Here is an 18,844-nt window from a genome sequence, read left to right on the forward strand (position 1 = left end):
TGGAGCTCTACATTGCTAGTTTAGTTGATAGTGTGGACTTGAAAAGGTCATAATCCCTTGAACTTCATCTTCTGCTTGTGGCCTTTTATTGAGTACAACATCACTAAGTCACCCTGTTCAAATTCTCGCTGCTTGACATGCTTATCAAACCAACTCTTGTGACTTGCTTTTTCGCAAATCAATGCATGGGTGGCTAAAAGTCGAGTCTCTGATAAGCATTCTAGCTTGATCAAGTGATAGTTTGTAGAGCCATGATGATGTACTTGGTCTGCCAGTACAATGCCACATGACTAATCAGCCCGATAAAGTCAATTCTCCATTTCTCGAATAGTTTCTGGCAATGATTGAGCTTAGCTCCATTTTGTCCTTACGAACTAGTATCTTGGTCGGTTGGCACTCATCACGGTTCTTTACAAATCATGCTATATCTCAAAAAAGAGTAGGCCACCACAGTTGAGACTACAGCACCGTGTGGGCTGTCGTGTCTTTGCTAAAGTGCCCTCCTACAATTCCACAGTGTGCTTATACAAGTGCATCATGCATCTCATGTTTGCATACACATCTATGTAGCAAGCCATCATGCCCTAACCAATAGAGTTATCTTACTATCAGTTGATAGGGTTGTATTTTAAGGTGAGTCACCGAAGTCAGGCCCTCTTGATAGGTCTTTCGGGTAGTCCGTACTTAAGCACTTGGTCCATGTCGTCTGCCCAGTAAGGCGTCAAGTCCATTCTAAACAAGTCCCTTTCGTTGGGTAGGTTAAACAGATGCACGTTAGGTAAGTTGTCCGTGGTGATGCCCTGTCTAGCGGCTTCTCTTGTGGGTATGCGAGACCTATGGTCAGTCATGTAGTGTTTCTTCCCTTTGCGTACAACCACAGAGAAGTCAAACTTGAGAAGTAGAAGTAGCCATCGAGCAATGTTTCCCGTAGCATAGGGTTTGTTAACAAGATAAAGCAAGGGTTGATGGTCAATAAAGAAGACAAAAGGTGTAGCCAAAAGGTAATGCCCCACATCCACATGAGTATATTTGCTAGGTATAATGTGACCAATATTGTACACACATGTTCACACGATAAGTCAATGATCATGTGACAAATAAACAAATACCACAATAATAAATTTTGATAAAATACCGTGATAATTTTATAATTCTGATAAAATACAATATAAACATAATTTCATAATTCTGGTAAAATACCATGATAAACGTAATTCCTTTGGTGAAATTGCTTGGTCTCTTGGCCCTTGGGTAGGATGAGACCTAGGAGTCATACTCAAGACCTATCAACTATTTTTATAGGCTAAAGTTAAGGGGCTTTGCCTTTATTTTCATATGGGAAATTGGCCTTAAAAGAGATTGTGGTTCCCACTAGAGAAGGGTCTATTGGCTGGTTTAAATTTTACAAGTCCGGTTCAAAATCCAATGCAGATGATCTCTTTCGAGGGAGGAGGGAACAAGAGAGATAGCATCCATGGACTCAAATAAGCATAGAATGTTAGCAAAGAAATACCAAGGAAACTATACTTGTGAGCTTGTTCATGATGGATTAGACTCACTTCACCTTGCAATCAAATTCTCCCTTTGCCTCCCTAGCATGAGTGGTGGGTTTCTTCTTCTTCTCTCTTTGTTATTCTATTTCTTAACTTCCAAGGGATCCAAATACCCTTTGTACATAAACCCTAAAGCAAAAACCAAATGCAAAAGCCAAAATCCAAAGCAAATACTCCCTAAACATATGAAGCCATAGATCCTCTCACGCCCCTTGCTTCTAGCTTTTTCCTATGTGGACTATAGAAACTAAGAAGTTCTATATTTCTTTGTTTTTTAGGCCTTTGAGCTTAATTTCTCATTGTTTTAGCTTTCTAAAAGAAATTGAAACTCCTACAACTCCAAATTAAACTCCAACATATGCAAGTGACTGATCGTTTGCTCTCAACTTGCTCATCCAAAACTAATTTGTTCGATGTTTCGGAGTGCAACCTCCTACTCTACTGCTTAGTGTAGACTATATATGCCTAGTTGCTCAATTATGTCGATCTCAACAACAAAACCAAAATGCCATTGCCCTTAGAAGCTATGAATACTAGACTTAATAGAATGCTTATTGTTTCAACCACTTCAAGCAACACGGATATAACTACCACTTCTATAACCATCACACACTCCCAAAATAGATACATGGCTATAGCTACCTCTTATATAACCATTGCACACTCTCAAAATGAATATAGCAAACTCATGAATTCACCTTGTTGTAATCTATCCGCAAGGTTCATCAATGGCTCTAAGACTCCATCAATATGCCTCAAGCGAGCTCCACCTCCATGGCTTTGATAATGGCACGAGCTTTGTGTATGTGAAGACGAATGAAAAGAAGAAGAAGAAGGAGAAGAGGAACAGAAAACAAGAGCTACATCTATATCGGTCACTTACTCTATCTCACACTCTCCCTCTCACACTCTCACACACAAGCAATATGCAAACAAGAAGTAAGAAGAGAGTTCCATAAGATTGCATGCCATAAAAGTACATGAAGTTGAATAATAATACTCAAATTTAATTTTTGGAACAATGGTATGGTGACACATAACAAATTCCTAAACTTGCTTATTACTAATGATGCTAGTCATTGTCCGGTAGGCCATGCTAGGGTGCCTATGACTTTCACCTTTTTGGTAGGTTGAGAGCCAAGCCATGTGCAAGTTCATGACTTGCATTGATGGTGTGAATGAACTTATTGAATAGCAACCACATGTAGGTAGAGTTAATGGTGGACTTGCAAGGTGATAGGATGCACAAAGGAGAGAGTAATGCTGGTAGGAAAGATCAAACATCCATATGACTTCCACCTCACTAAAATTGAGGGAGTAAAATGGAGTATCCTTACTTTTAGGGCATTCCATGCACTACATGGAGTTTCCTTTTTGTAGGGTAATAGTCTACACTATTAGAACATGGGCATGTCATCAGCAACTATGGCGATGTGTATAAGCCAATTGACCTGCATGCGACTTGGCCCTAACTCCATTGCCACATAGTCGGTTGTCGAGAAAGGTTTTGGCCAATGGAATATAATGTTCACCAAAAACCCAAGTTCACTATAAGATGAATTGCAAAAAAATCGACAAAACTTTCAAAATTTAAAGAACGTTTAAAAACTTGGGACTCTCCAAAAATTTAGTTATTAAAATGGCAAATACATTTTCGTTCAAGAATCCTGCGAAACTCTGAATTGAAGGTTTTCACATCTGCTATCGAAAATGTGTCTGATAGTTCTGATGTCTGAAGTTCTGATGAAAGATCGATACTCTCTGTTGTTTCAGCCAGCGGAACAGCACGAAGGATATTTGTCTGCCATTACAATGCTTTAAGCTTTTACTTCTTCCAATCCCTCTCGTGCAAACACGATTGTCATTTCCGGGCTTGCAAAACTGCAGGAAACGCTGCTGACCAGCCCCATGTAACCCAGTTTGAATATCAATGCCGTCCTGGAGTATTGAGATTAAAGCTCAGATTCAGGGTTATGAGGACAGGTTGGGACGTATTTTCCAGTTTTCTCTGTGACGTGCTGTCACATAAAGCTCATCTTGTGCTTTCCTTTTGCAAGCCTCACAGGCTAGGTCCTCATACTAGTGGGGAATAGGGATGGACCCCAGGTAGCTTAATAACCATGCGAGTGTTGTATGGCAGACAGGTGCATAGAAAAATATAAGACAGTGCCTGCCTGGCTGCTTTGTCATGTCAATGTTGGCAAACAACTCCCGAGCCGATAAATCAATGGTCACAAAACGGGAGCATCCTCATGTTCTCATGGCACCTTAACACTGTTTGTTTGAGGTGGAATCAATGGTTTCAAAATAGGGTCATGCTTTTGTTCGTTTGAGTGGATTGCCTTTCAAAACCTCTATTCGTTGTACAAATGCATGCCATTGATGAATGCAACCCTCACTTGACAGTCACAAAATGATGTATATCAGTAGTTATCTGTCTTCTTTTTCTTCCAAGGGACATGGAGGGTTCAGCAGCAGATGATGTATACCTGCCCACTGATAGCATCCGACTGCGTACATCAACGAGCATCAGATCAGAAAAACTTATCAAGTCCGCAATCTTCTGCTGATCCAGTCTTTGATAGGTGTGTAATCCTCTGCTGCTCCAGCCCCCAGGTGCCCAATTGCCTCTACATTCCAGGTTGCTGAATGATTCGGCTCATTGCGATACAGACAGCACATTACAACAGATCGATGCTCGCCAAAATTTTTGTCTTCAAGATGGTATTCACAGAGCTCCTTACCCTGAAAATAACCAAGAACATTTTTTATTTGCAATGGTCTATGCTGTGCATGCATCCATGTGTTCCTAGAGCACCAGGGACAAGTTGCATTCAGGGCAGGCAGTATTGTACATCAGGGTGAGAGAGAGAGAGAGAGAGAGATGTACCGTTGTTTCATCAACTAGCTGGACATATGGAAGGCATATATCCCTTAGTTTAACTCCCATCCAGCCACTCATTGTGAAATACATCTCTTTGACACTGACATCGAGCTTGTTTAGATTGATTGTTATTTGATGTGTTCCCTGATTTTCTGAATAGTCGATAATATCTCCGGAATGTACTATGCCTCGACTATATCGGTTGCAATAATCGATCACATTAGTGAACCTGTCGCAAAGTCATGAGATATAACACATTTTCTTTCTGTGAAATGAAGAAGTTCTCATATGAATCATAGCAACGAATCTCTGACCTCTTGTCAAACCCATACAGCAAGCAGGATGCATCTAGATATTGTACATGGTTTGTATAACGCCACTTCTCGAGCATTCGAACTTTTGTGAATGCACCCAGTGAGACAGTCTCTCCCTTCAACAAAATTTTGGACACACCATGCCTGCCATCTCCACAAGGAGCTTGTTAGCTGTGCTTTTTCTCCCATAAATTGACGAGCACAATTGAAAGAACTTAGAATAGCAAAGAAGCTGACACTATGTTTGTACCAACTTCTCTGTGCTCTCCATGATAAGATCCATAAGTTGACAAATAACCTTACAGTACCTATGAATAGCAGAAAAGTTGGTACTGTTCCTGTGATATCCTTTTCTTAAGGAATTGATCCAGCTTTGCCTTAGCCATCCAGTCATGTACTCCTTAGATGGAGGCTGAAGACCAATAAACTGCAAATATAAAAATATTTACATTTATTCATTCCTGATTGTAGAATTGAAAGGCAATCTGCTTAACAAAGAAGTGGATGTCCTAAATAATACCTTGAAAAATTCAGGCCAACTGTCAACAGCCATAGTTCTGCTCCAATAGTCTTGTACTCGCTTCTTCAAGGGAAGTGAAGCCATGCCATAGAGAGCATCATAAGCCATTGCTACCTGCACATGCATGCTGAGCTGAGTTGGAAAACAATCTCCCTTTGATACTAGAAATGTTGGACACTAGAATATTCTCTGCAAACCTTGTGTAGGGATACATCAGAGGGTCTAGCAACTAATTGCAAGAAGCCTCTGTGAAACATGGCCAGGCGCAGCCCAACTTTATGACCATTCCAACTTGCTTGCAGAAGTTCTTCATCAACTCCTCCACGCTTTGGATTTATCTGGTAACAGCAAATATGGGCTGGATGAGTGCATATTTCACCACCCTACAGGATTACATTGTGCTTCCTGCTTGTGCTCTTACTTTGAATTTTCCTGCAATGTCAGGTTGGCTCTTGCAGATCCATAGAATGCTTCTATCAAACAGTTCACTTATCCATGGACGGATTACTTTCAACCAGCTGGTTTCTTTACTTGAACAAACGGTCAACATACTGATAAAATCCCCTAAGCTTGGGCATTGATCTTTACTTCGAGCTTGCTCAGATCTTATAAAGCCTAAGACCTGCTTCTCCACCTCCTGATCAAAAGGCATAGATTAAAACATGAGGGTAAGAGCAATCATGCATTGGTCAATAGAAAATCTGGTTGAGAAAGATGTAGAAAAAAACCTTCCACAAGTTGAATTTGTCACATAGAGCAAGAAACAAACGATGAATCATACAGAACCCATCAGTAGCTCGTTCACTGACAGCTATACCCTTATTGCATATTAGGACCACCATTGTGTTCAAAAGCTTGGGCATGAAGTTTAGGACCATGTAAGGTTGAAATCCATTTGCCTTGGGCCTTGGGCATAGTGCCATACCTGTCTTCCTTAACAGGGGTAAGGCACGCTCGAAGTGATCTTCATTTATATAAAGAGGAAGTAGTAATTGAAATTTCTCATTATTTGCTGTGGTTCGTACATGTTGTTGATAATAGGCTGTTTGTGATAGGAGGTCAAAACTCACCTACAAGAAGTCCTTAATTAACCTCAATTCACAATCTTACTGCAGAAATTCAAGTTTATCGCTACGTACTTCAATGTAATCGACACTTTGGGTGAATGGATTGACAGTAAATGTTATAGGATAACCAAGTACATCCTCTTTGTAAGTAACCCTTGAGTGGAAACACTGCAGACTGCAGACTGCCGATGATGTTGCTGCTTTCTAGTATGTAGGCATGTTTCCTGGAATTGAGTGGAACATGGAGTTAGGTTTACATCCAGTTATGTGGGCTTGCACTTTAGCTCATACGTAACAAAATTTATAGTCACCAGTCACTCATTGTAGCTGCCTCAAGTGATGTAGCTGGAAACTGACGATGTAATATCTCCTTCCACACAAAGCCATCCTCGCAAACCTCACGCAAACCATGGCACTGCATTTGACCATTAAGAGTCTTGTCTTGATTGAAAGGAATGGCACATCCTTTGAAATGATTAGCAACACACAATCATTATTAGGATGCAAGAGAAAGATGCTTACTGTCATAGAGAGGGAAGCAAGGTCACTTGTAGCAAGCCTTGCAACAATAATTGTCAAAGCTTCTAGGGGCAGTTTACCCATTACACCCATGGCTTCCTGCGTTGCTTCTTTGCGGGTCACTGATCCAGACTGCTGCACATCTGTTGCGCTTGTGACAGTTTTGGGCTCCCCTACCTGAGTAAATTCTGGTTGCTTTGCATCCTTTGGAAGCGAGAGTAATGGAGCAACTGCTGCAACACTCATGCTAGCTTCTATAGCTTGTCGAGCTTCTTTCCACTTCAAGGTTCTGGCCAGATTTTTCTTTGCACTTCTTATTAGCCTATTTGATGTTGCTGGATTTGTGCTGCTTTCTTGTGTGGATTGGATCACAGAATCCTTGTTTTTACCATTCAAATATGTTTCATTTGTATTTGTGTGTCCAGAACTTGTTGAGCTCTTCTCAGTGACCAGATTAAGCTCTTGTAGAGCTAATGATTCATGACTCAACATGGACCCAGGCTGCAGTCCTTGTTGAGGATACTTGGATCGCCTTTTATGTACCACCAGTTCCCGTCCACCTTGATCAGAATCGATTTCTTTGTCGTTCTTTGGAGATGGTTCAGAGCATCCACCTTCAGAACTGACTTTTCTGCTCTTCAGAGCTGGTTCAGAGCTTGGCTTTGCATGAGTTCTGCTGGCCTCATCCCATACATGCAAAGGCTCCGATTGCTTCTTAAGAGATTGGAGAATCCGGGATATCACAGGCCTTGACACAAGATGTCTTTGTCTTTGTTTCAATGCCACTTGGAATGCATCCTCTGAGTGGAAAGGAGGGAAAGGTTTGGTGCCTTCATGGGGGCATGCAGAGCACCTAAAATCATTTGCGAGTTGTATTGCTGTATCTCTGTCCACCTACAGACATGCACAACAAGCCTTAGGAGGTAGTCAACAACAGTGCATCACTGTGCATGGATGTGGCCCTCTGGTTTTTCTTATTCAACATCTGCCCTACTTTGTCATGCTATAAAAGCTTTGGAGAACCAGGAGGTCCACAAGGTAAGGATATGATTGTGGTCTGTTTAAATGAAGTACTGCCCTATACCATGAGAAGTTTTAGACAAATTCCCACTATAATTCCCACATTGTGAATTATGACAACAGCATGAGCTTTTGCAAGCCTGGAGGGACAGCATATGTAGCTAGATGCAGTTGGTAGGGGGGGGCTGCCCAGGGCAGCCCCCTTGTTGCCCCCAACCACACCTAGCTAGGTGGTGCTGCCTCCTGAACAGAAGGCCATGGTGGTGGGTACTATAGGAGTAAAAAAGGGGAAAGGCCCAGGATTTCTCCACATGGGAAAATGTCAAAACTGCTAGTGTTCATACATGAGGACACATTACAAGCTCTATATGATGTGGTAACTCTGACCAAATTCTAGTAGGGCCTTATACAGAGTACCCATGCCAATGCTTTAAAAGAAACACAGTGCAGGAGATTCAAGCTGTTATTGCTTGCTATCTAATGATTCTCAAAGAAGTGGATTTGGGAGCCGGATTGGAGCACTTACTCTGCGATTGTTGTACAACAAGTCCTCGCGCAGGAGGAAGGTCTGCAGTTGGAGGAAGATGCTCTGGGCAGAGTAGGCACTGGTCCAGCCCTTGAATCCAGGGATGCAATCCCAGAGGGAGAGCTTCCAGGCAGTGATGGCGGCATCGAAGGAGACATTGGGATGTGGGAGGGGGGAGCCCAGCAAGATGGAAGGGCCATCGCATGGGTAGGTGGGTGGGAACAAAAGCTTCAAATGGAAGGCCCCTGCACTAGCAAGGCTTTGATCATGCCAATGACGGTGATGATGCTGCTGCGACTCCCCTCCTTCTTCCTGATCTGTTCTCACATTCAAGTGCCACTCGAATATATTTTCCTCCAAAGGCCTCCCCACCACATTGGGAAGAGGGTTTGCTAAGACCTGCTTGCCATATCACAACACTATTCAATTTGCTTTCTTTTGCATGTACTCTACTCTGTGTTTCCTAAATGCGCTACTCTATCTTTGAAACTACATACCATGTCCTATTAGAAGGTTCATTTTGCTCTCCTTACATGTCTACTGTGCTTTGTGTCTCACACATGCAAATATATCTTAGAAGCTGCATGCCATATATGATTAGAACACTGATGGTGCTCTCTCTCCGACATGTGCCGCACGTGTGCTATTGTATGCTAGAACCTTCATGCCTAGATAAGTTAGATCACCTTGCTTCTGTCCGTTCTTTATCCCCTACATGTGCTGCCATAGTCTACAAGCTGCAGTCACATGTACTTAAAGGTTCATTCACTCTCTTCTATGGTGATTTTGCAGGCCATATCCAATCTCACACACACACACACTCTCTCTCTCTCTCTCTCTCTCTCTCTCTCTCATGTTCTGTCCTCTGTTACATATCCCACTATATACCAAACCTGCATACCATGTTGTTAGACAGACCCACCTCCATTAACCATTCTATCAAAGCCATGTAAGCCCATCAGCCCATCTATAAACCATTATGATTATGTGCTTTTCTCTTTCTACGATTGTAATTATGATGCAGCAATTGATGCAGCCATGTCGTTACCTCTTGCAAGTCCTTGAGAAGACGCCGCCTTGCATACTGATCAGCCATGGCGCTGTGAGGGGTGTAATTGATGAGGAGAGGATCGATTTATAATAGGCTTTGGAAACTTGCTGCCCAAGTCTGTTCCTTCGTCGTGCTGGCGACTCTCTCCAATGATCTTAATTAGCCAAGACTATACAGATTATCTTTTGAGATTGACTTTATGTGAAATACTTAGCCACTAGGGGTCTTAGAGCGAGCAAATTGTAGTGAGCTTTTTGGCCGGCTTGTTTACACGTGCAGCTATGTGATGTTTTTAAATTATTATTTTTGTTGTTTTTCGGGTTATGGATGATTTTGGTCCTGTTCATAGAGAAGGACCATAGTTTTGAGGTTGAAGGTTCACAATTTGTGAACAAAAGTCATATTTGACCGCCTTTTATCTTCTCAACATAAAATTACAGTTTCTCAAAATCCACAACTACAGAAGGAGAACTGTTGAAGGATACTGAGTATCTAAATTTATGAATTTAGAAACTTGCAAGAGAACACTATAATTACTTTGTTTAGCTAAATTATTTCTTTTTAGAGAGAGTCTTGTTAGGCTAGTCATCTAGATCCTCTAGTTATGCGTGCTCTAGCACAAAGAGAGAGAGAGAGAGAGAGAGAGAGAGAGAGAGAGAGAGAGAGATGTCACCAAGTAGTTGTGCCTACCTTGCTCTCGTGAGAGACATGTATTATGATAATATTTTGCAATAATTTATAGTATTTTTTCTTGTGAGTTTATTTAATTATTCTTTGAAATTTCTAGTTTTTAAAATCACTACCTAGCTTCGCATCGGGGCGGGCGTGATTTTTGCAGGCGGGGGGTGCTAAACACGTGGCACCTACCCCCACGTTCTCTTTTTCTTCTTGTGAGGGAGGTGGGGGCTGCCATGTGGCACCCGTCCCCCACCTCTGCCTAACTAATAGTATAGATTATTCATCACTTCTCTCTCATGCGATGTATAGGTTAGTACCAGCAAGGAAGGAGAAGATTGATCCTAGGGGCTTAACATCAAAGATTCATCAATCTTCAAAGCCTCAGAAGCTCTCTAGAAAGTCAAAGCCAAAGAGAAAGTTTTCTCAAAATGTCAGGTGCCTAAGGGAGATTAGGAATGCAATAAAAGCTCTTGACAATGCAATTCCAAAATTGTCTTTTCAGAGGCTTGTCAGGGAGATTTGTGACAAATATAGTTTGGATAGTTTCAGATGGACAAGAACAGCCCTTAATTGTATACAAGAAGCCACAGAGGATTTTTTAGTTGAGTTTTTTCAAGATGCTTATATTTGTGCTGCTCATGCTCATAGGCTCACACTCATGGACGAGGACATGGTAATTCTTAGGAGGCTAAGATATAGATTTTCAAAGGTCCTTGAGCCAATTCCCCTCACTGATGAGAAGACATTTAATATCCTTAATGTGCCCCCAGCTAGGAGAAAGAAAGATGATTCTAGTCCCAAGGTTGAGGATGTCACCCATGAGAGGGATACAAGGCAATATGAAAAAGAGGAGAAAGCGAAAGAGGAACAGGCAGATAAATGGAAAAGCACATCCACATTCATGTTGAGTCGGGACCTCAAATATGAGAGAGAGAGAGAGAGAGAGAGAGAGAGAGAGAGAGAGAGAGAGAGAGAGAGAGCGTCTCCTAGCCTCTATGCAGCGCTCCGTCGCCTATTCGTGCAACCTGCCTTGGGGTTCCACGCTAAAGCCCAGCTTCTGTGCATCGCCTACGCCTTTCATCATATACTCCTAGCCTTTCCATCTCGTGTTTGTGCAACCCATGCTCGACGACGACCCCTTAGGTCTCGTCTCGCCTCTTGCACTGCCGTTGCACTCTGGCATGTTCTTCTTGCGTGCAGTCGGAACAAGGTACCATGGGTCCCTGCTTTTGTGCGGCCGCCTCTAAGTAGAGAGAGAGAGAGAGAGAGAGAGAGAGAGAGAGAGAGAGAGAGAGAGAGAGAGAGAGGATGAGACAGACAGTGGCTCTGATCTCGATTTTGCTCCTACGTGCTTGCCATTTTGTGTCGACTTGGTTTTGTGCCGCCCTGCTTTGCGCCAAGCGGTCGCCAATGTTTCTGCTCTGCTACTGGACCTTCGACCTGTGCAGAGACTTTCTAACTGGAGCACGTCGAAAGGACTTTCAGGTCTGGTTATGGAGAAACTATAGGAGTCAAAATGGTATTGATATGGCTTTTCTAGACCAACATATCGGGAATGGTGACTCATCAACAACTCGTCAGCAGAAGTTGCTGGATGGGGATGAGATGGGTAAATGTAGTAAAATGTTGGTTTATGAACTAGACTTGTGTGCCCAGAATTTTCCTCATCCAAATGTTCATGCTTCATGCTCGCAGCTTGAAGGGTGTTTTTAGTTTATGCTGGCTTCTGCTAATAATCTAATGTAGGATTACACTCAAGCCAATGAGGGTAAAGCGAGTTCTTTACCAAAAGGGGATCAAGTGGTAGTTCTCATGGGTATATATCTGGTTTTATAGTAGATTGTTGCTTTTCATGAGAGGGCAACCATTTTCTATTTCATGGGAAGGACTCCTTTGATCACTAGAATTTGAGCTTGGTTGTAGTCTATGCTTGTCAGTGTTGAGATGGGTCAAGATGATGCTTCAGCATAAGTACAAGGCTTGCTTGCTGAAGAGATTTATGGACTGAAGGGGTTCTTTTAAGTACTGTTTCACTCCTTGGAAGTGCATGCTTTTATTATGCAATGTATCCCTTTGTTTATGGATGGTCAGTTTGGTGCATATGGTTCCTTGGAGGCCTATGGCGATATTTAAGGAGGTACTTAGGCTGGCATGTCCCATTTGGATTGAGGTGGTCGATTTTCTTGCGCATGTTTGGAGACTTCTCCCCTTGGTATTGAGAACTCTCGGTGAGGTTTTGGTGGAGCCTCGGTTGGCCTCCCACAATAAGAATATGGCTTGCATGCTTTGGGATATAGGAAAACCTTGCCTTGGTTTGAGGTTCTGGGATTACAAATGTTGGTTTGGGGTACATTTGTTGGTCATTGTTTCAGATGTGGCCCATTGGGCCATTTCATTTTTGAATGTAATAGAAGCCTTGATGTTTTGCAGAGTTCAATGGTTCATGACACGGATATGTATGAGCATCATCCTCAGCAAGTGGTTCAGCAGTCGGAAGTTGATCATGAGCTGCTTGTCCAACATGGACATGATTATGGTAAGAAGAATGTGGTTCAAACTGGTATAGAGCATGCATCGCTTTTGGCTGGTCGAAATTTGCCTTTGCAGGATAACTCTTGGGTTATTGTGGTTTAACGCAATGTCAGATAGGAGCCTCGTTTGTCTCGTGTCTACCTACCTTTGTTGCCCACCACTCAGACTTTTCAACGTAGAGGTAGGGATTTCTACATGAAACCTCAACCCTCACGTTCTCTTGCAGTTGTCGCGGAGGATAAAAGGGCCTTTAATTCTACTTTGCGCTTTGATCCATGAGGAAGACTTGTGGCTTCTTGTGATGTTTACCACTCCTTTCCGTGATTCCATTGCTAGTTTGCAAAGAATAGATCTCGTAGATGTGTTCTGAAGTGAAATGGAGAAGTTGATGTGAAAGAGAAAGGGAAAAGGGTGGTTCAATAGTTTTCTATCTTTGTGTTATCATGAAATTTGCTTTATGGAATGTGAAAGGTGTTCCTTTGGGTAATAAGCAACATCGGATGTGAAAAGTTGTGTTAACTCAAAATTGGGACGTTTTTATGCTGTGGAGCATAAACATGTTTTGGCATGATCTAGCTATGTATACAAGGATTATTTAGACTTTTTTAGTGGACATGTTCCACATAAATATGGAGTTATATTGGCCGTCAAATCATCCTTGCAACCATCTTTGGTTTCTCAGGACCATCACGGTAGATTTATGATTTTGGAAATCCTATATGAGGGAGAGGTTTTGTGGCTAATGGGGGTGTATACTCCCTCTATTGCTCGAGAATGTCGTCAACTCTAGGATGATTTGCACTGCTTGGTCCAGGCATTGTTATGGGTGACTTCAATGCATGTGTATCTATGGATCAGACAACCTCAGAGCTCTCGTTCATGGATGGTCTTGAACGATAAGCTTGGGATACTTTGACAGCAGTATCCTTGCAATAGGACATGTGGTCTTGGTTGCATCCTTCTCAGCCTAGACATACTTATCGCTTTCTTTAGTATCTAAATACTTGGGCTGGACAGGATCAGATCTATATTTGCCAAAGTGATTTTTTTCTTCATGAAGTTATTGATATGTGGGTGGAAAGACAACATGTTTTGTTAGATCACTATCCTTTGGTCTTGGAGCTGAATCACAGACCTGTCCATGCCTTTAAGGCCATTCTTTTTCATTTTTCTCTTCGTTTTAATCAGTCCTTTCTGCTGCAAAATCAGTTTTTGGAATATATTCAACAATTGATTATTTCTTTTAGCTCCAAAGTTTTCATTGAAGGGATGCAAGCATGGGCTATATTTAAGAATAATTGCTGCGTAAATCGAATGCTGTATGCATGCGTAGTGAACGTCAGAAGGTTCCCAAGAACAAAGAACTCTACATAAACTTCATAAAAGCAAGAATAGAGTTTGCACGACAAGAGATAAGAAGACCGATTGGGTACAATCTTTCCCCATGCCTTGTGTGACCACTTTACAAGGCATGTATTTATAGATTTATTAATCACCAAGCTAAAAAATAGCCCAATTTACAATTAGCATGCTTTTGGCTTTTATATTTGCTTTTGCCTAAATAAATAATAAAGCGGTTGGGCATCCTAAAAATCAGGTTGTGTTCAAATACAATGTCTAATAATAAAATATTTAAATCGAGTGTCTATGGGCATACAAAATAATAAATGTTTGTTAAGAGCTTTAATAAATAAGCGCGTCTAAATAAATATTAGTGCCACGCTTTTAATGATGAGGTGCGTGCCCATAAAAAATAATAATTCTTCTAGGTAATTTGGATACAGCCATCTCCCTGTGCTTTCCAATGCTATCGCTGCTTGCTCTACACATCAATTGAAGCATTCACAATTGTTAGAAAATAATAAAATTAAATCGACAAAAGTGAATAACTAGTAGTTTTCAGCTATAAAATAATAAAATAGGTTAGAACTCTGTCCTAACCTTAATTTAATATGAGTGTACTCTAAACTCATAAATGCCCATTAATTTAATATGTATTTTGTGGAATCACCCGTTGTGGAATCACCCACGTGCACATTAAATTATCTGACGTTCGAAAAGGACAGGCGTTTCCATCAACTTCTCACATAAGGAATCCACGTTGTGTACGAGCCCCGACAAATAAATATAGTTTTACAGAATCCATTGTAAAACCTTACGAAATTCACCATGGAATAAAAATCTCATGGAATCCATCGTGGAATATGCCTTAATTTAATACGAGTGTACTCTAAACTCATAAACTTTTATTAATTTAATATGTATTTTGTGGAATGACTTGTTGTGGAATCATCCACGTGTACATTAAATTAATCAGATGTCTGAAAAGGATAGGTGTCCTTGTAAACTTTTCACATAAGGAATTTACCTTGTATACGAGCCTCGGAAAATAAATATAGTTTTATGGAATCCACCGTGGAATATGCCTCCTAGCATCAATAGTGCTCGCGATCATTATCCTGACAGTATGGTATTCATCATGCTTCCTCTTTATGCGCTGAATTGCAGAATGCATAAGCATTATTGACCCACTCGTCTCTGTGTCAACTAGGGGACTCCAATGATGACTTGCTCACATGCATTGAATGGTTGAAAGACAGAGTTTAATCTTTACATGAAGAGGAATATGCTAGATACAAATTGCTAGTCAGAGCAGAAGCTTTACATGAGAATAATTGTCAATCCCATAAATTCTTTGCTCGCTTGCATCAAAAATATGCTCGTGAAAATATTGTGTGTTTGATGGATGAGCAAGGTGTTATGGTGATTGAACCAGCTTCCATTATTCAGATGTGTGTTGACTTTTATAAATCATTGTTGGGTCCACATGAGACTCTTTCAGATACGGTTCGTTTTGCTTGCACATATATTTGCAATCTGGTTGGTAATTAGGTTAAGCAAGAGTGGGTTTGATTTGATGGAGGCCAATATTTCAGAGGAGGAAGTGGAAGAGGTGTTTCTTTTGCCTAGAAAGAAAAGACCTGGCTGGGATGGGCTTTCTAATGAATTGTTTTCGACCCATGTGGAGCAACTTAAGGACCCATTGTCTTGTCTGTGTCAACAAGTGTGGAATTCTTGTGAGATGCCTTTAAATTGGAAGATTGCTGCCATTTTCTTATTGCCCAAGGTTCCCTCTCCATCTTCCTTAAAACGATAGAGACCCATTTTTGTAATGGGTTCTTTATATAAAATCTTTTCTAAAATCATTGCCAATAGGTTGCAAAAAGTATTTCAGCAGTTGATTCATCCACACCAATACGGTTTCATTAAGGGCCGGAATATAATGCACAATATTTTGAATGTTCAACTAGGGATTGACTATGCTAAAGCTTCAGCCTAACAAGTGGTTATGCTTCAGCTTCATATTGAAAAGATATTTGATCATGTTACATGGTCTTTTTTGTGGCAATTAATGACCACCATGGGATTTGGACCTTGTATAATTTCTCTTGTGGATATTATTAGTCAGAGTGCTGTAGCCTGCATCACACTTAATGGAGGGATCACGGATGAGATTGCTTTGTCCTTGTCTCTTCGATAAGGTTGCCCTCTCAGCCCTTTCCTGTTTGCCTTAGTCACTCACCCAATGCTTTCATTGTTGGACAAGTTGGCCAATTAAGGGGAGATTGTTGGTCCGACTCTTTCTCATGGGGCCTAACTTTTGGAGCAATCTTTGGCAGATGATTTCTTCGTGTTTCTTAAGGCTGATCGCTCAAATCTCAATCACACAGTGGTTGCATGGAATATTTTTGTAATTGCATTAGGGCTTCATATTAACACTCAAAAATCTACACTACTTTCTTGCACAGAGAATGATTTGCAGGCCTTGGGCTAGCATGGAATTGTGATTTCTAAGAAAATATAACTAGACATTTGGGTTGTCCTATTGATGTGGATGTAGCTCCTCGTACATTGCTGGATTGGATGTCTTCTCGTATTCATGATCGGCTCATGTACTGGAAGTCTCAAGGCTAGCCTCTTCATGTGCGACTTAAGGTTGGTCAATGCATCATGATCAACATGATTTCTTTTTTCCTGCCTCTTCTTCCTTGGACCAAGTAGTCTCTTTTGGAATTGGTTCAACCTATTCGATTCATACTGTGGAAAAAGAAAGGGAATCGCTTGGGCCAGGTGTGGATTTTGTGGCAGCTTATTAATACTCCTAAAAGGATGGGGGGAGCAGCTTTGTTGGATGCTAACTTGTATATGGTAACCTTGAGGCTAGCACTTTTGTAGTTATGTATAGAGAGTCATCCCTGGTCAAAGATTCCAAAAATTTTCATAGAAAAAATTGCCTCTCATGGTAGAATGGTTATTCAAGCTTCTTGGTGGCATGTGCTTAATTCCACAAGACCTATAAAGGTCTCTTAGTCTTTTCTCCTTTCTCATTTGATTGCCTCTTTGTAGGCAATGTTATGTTTTGTAGTTTGGCATCCCCTTGATTCTCGTAAGGAGGAGAATTCGTTGTGAGGTGAAGTGTTGGCTACTTCTAGATTGTTGGATTGGTCTCATAAAGATTTGTAGAGAGATAAGTTTAATCAGATGGCTCGTTTGAGATTGCAGACAGTTCTCGATGGTGTCATTCTTGGACATGCTTGTCTTTATTCTTTTCGGCGTATACATCACATCACTTTCGGGTACCTTGAAGTTATCATTACATTTGGTTGTCTATACATGACAGGCTTTTAAGGTTCGCCCCTTTACCAGCTTTACAGCCGTTGTCTCCCTAGCGTGATTGGAATTTCGTGATTCCTAATGATTTTGAGAAAAGGTCAACGAATCAGATTTATCATCAAATGGTGGAATGCAAGAGATGGGCTATAAAAAAAGGCTAATAAAGTATGGCATATTCGGAATAGCAAAAAGAAGTGGCAGGAAAGATTCATCCAACTTTGGAAGTCTAAGGTTCTGTATCCATTAGGGCAAAAAATGCTTCAAAAAATGCACTTTTGTTAATCACAGGATTAAGGAAAGGAAAAGAGAGTTTGCCACGTGTGCAAGAATATGGTATTTTTGTCTCCTCCTTCGTGATTCTCTCCTCTCTTTTAGCCAAAATCTCCAAAGTCTGACATGTTTTGGTAGTCTCGAAGTTCTTATTTACTTATAAAATCTGACAAAATCGGTTATGATAAAGATGTTGTGAAGTTAATAATGACTTTTTTGAAAGTCGGGAGCTTTTAGTGCTCCCAATATATTTTCATTAGTCTTTTCAATATTCATTTTTAGTTCATTCTCCTTTCTTGGTGAGCTTCTTTCTTTGCTCATTTACCTTTCTCAGTGAGCTCTTTTCTCTGCGAATTCAATCTAAGCATGGCATCCAAAGGCGCCCTTCTTGTTTAATAAACTCCCACACTGTCTATAGCCAAGGAGTAGATGGAAATTGGGAGCCCAAAACCTTTTGCATTAACGATTGGGTTACCATGTTGCCCTCTTGCAGAGGGTCTCACAAGGTGAAAAGAAGAAAAAGAGAGGATATAAAACATCACTGGAAGGGGCATATCATTGCTTTCAAAAGTATGCATGAAGGGTGGTTAATCAAAGTGCAACATGTGCAGAGGCTCTCACAAGGTGAAAAGAAGAAAAAGAGAGGATATAAAACATCACTGGAAGGGCATATCATTGCTTTCAAAATTATGCATGAAGGGTAGTTAATCAAAGTGCAACATGTTTAAATGGCCAAGGATTCGCACTTGTCTTCTAATGAACATGTTTGCCAGCAAACACATTGTAAGTCTTAAGTTGATAACATATGTGATATTTTTTTTCATTTAAGCAAGTATTAATATTGAATTCTTGGTTGTAGATATATTTTCGTCAACAAGTATTGAATGGCAACCTATGGAGAGTTTGAGTGAAACTTTCAATGTGATTCATAAGGCATTTGCAGACATTATATATGTTGATGAGAGCATCGGTTCTTTTAGTGAGAGAAGAATTTTTATATATTATGCACAATATGTGGTTTCGTCTAGAGAGGGTACATATGGACATATTGAGGATTTGCCATTGCCAACTCTCTTACCTCTAATTTGGAGGTTCTTGATAAGGCAATGATGCATAGTTTTAAATCCAAAATATGTCAAGATATTCAAAAGTCCATGATAGCTAGAAGGATCTCAAGAATATGCTTGTCATAGTTTATCCCCTTACATATCTTTGTGGGTTTCTTCAAAATAGCAA

At 40.8% G+C, this 18,844-nt stretch overlaps 1 pseudogene across 1 annotated transcript; it reads right to left on the reverse strand.

Moving 5' to 3' along the window:
- Positions 1-3,146: 3,146 nt before the first annotated feature.
- Positions 3,147-9,603, reverse strand: LOC148040649 (uncharacterized; annotated as a pseudogene). Its single transcript, XR_015695074.1, has 13 exons — positions 9,452-9,603; positions 8,404-8,802; positions 6,861-7,751; positions 6,650-6,753; positions 6,411-6,562; positions 6,000-6,341; positions 5,693-5,908; positions 5,469-5,609; positions 5,272-5,385; positions 5,060-5,178; positions 4,752-4,895; positions 4,444-4,666; positions 3,147-4,298 (listed from the first exon to the last, which is right to left on the reverse strand). The product of XR_015695074.1 is annotated as an uncharacterized LOC148040649 (transcript).
- Between the last annotated feature and the right edge of the window lie 9,241 nt (positions 9,604-18,844).

This window comes from Lygodium microphyllum, chromosome 2, assembly GCF_053477565.2.
Source record: "Lygodium microphyllum isolate KBCC chromosome 2, Lygodium_microphyllum_v1.1.10, whole genome shotgun sequence".
In the NCBI taxonomy this organism is placed as follows: Eukaryota; Viridiplantae; Streptophyta; class Polypodiopsida; order Schizaeales; family Lygodiaceae; genus Lygodium; species Lygodium microphyllum.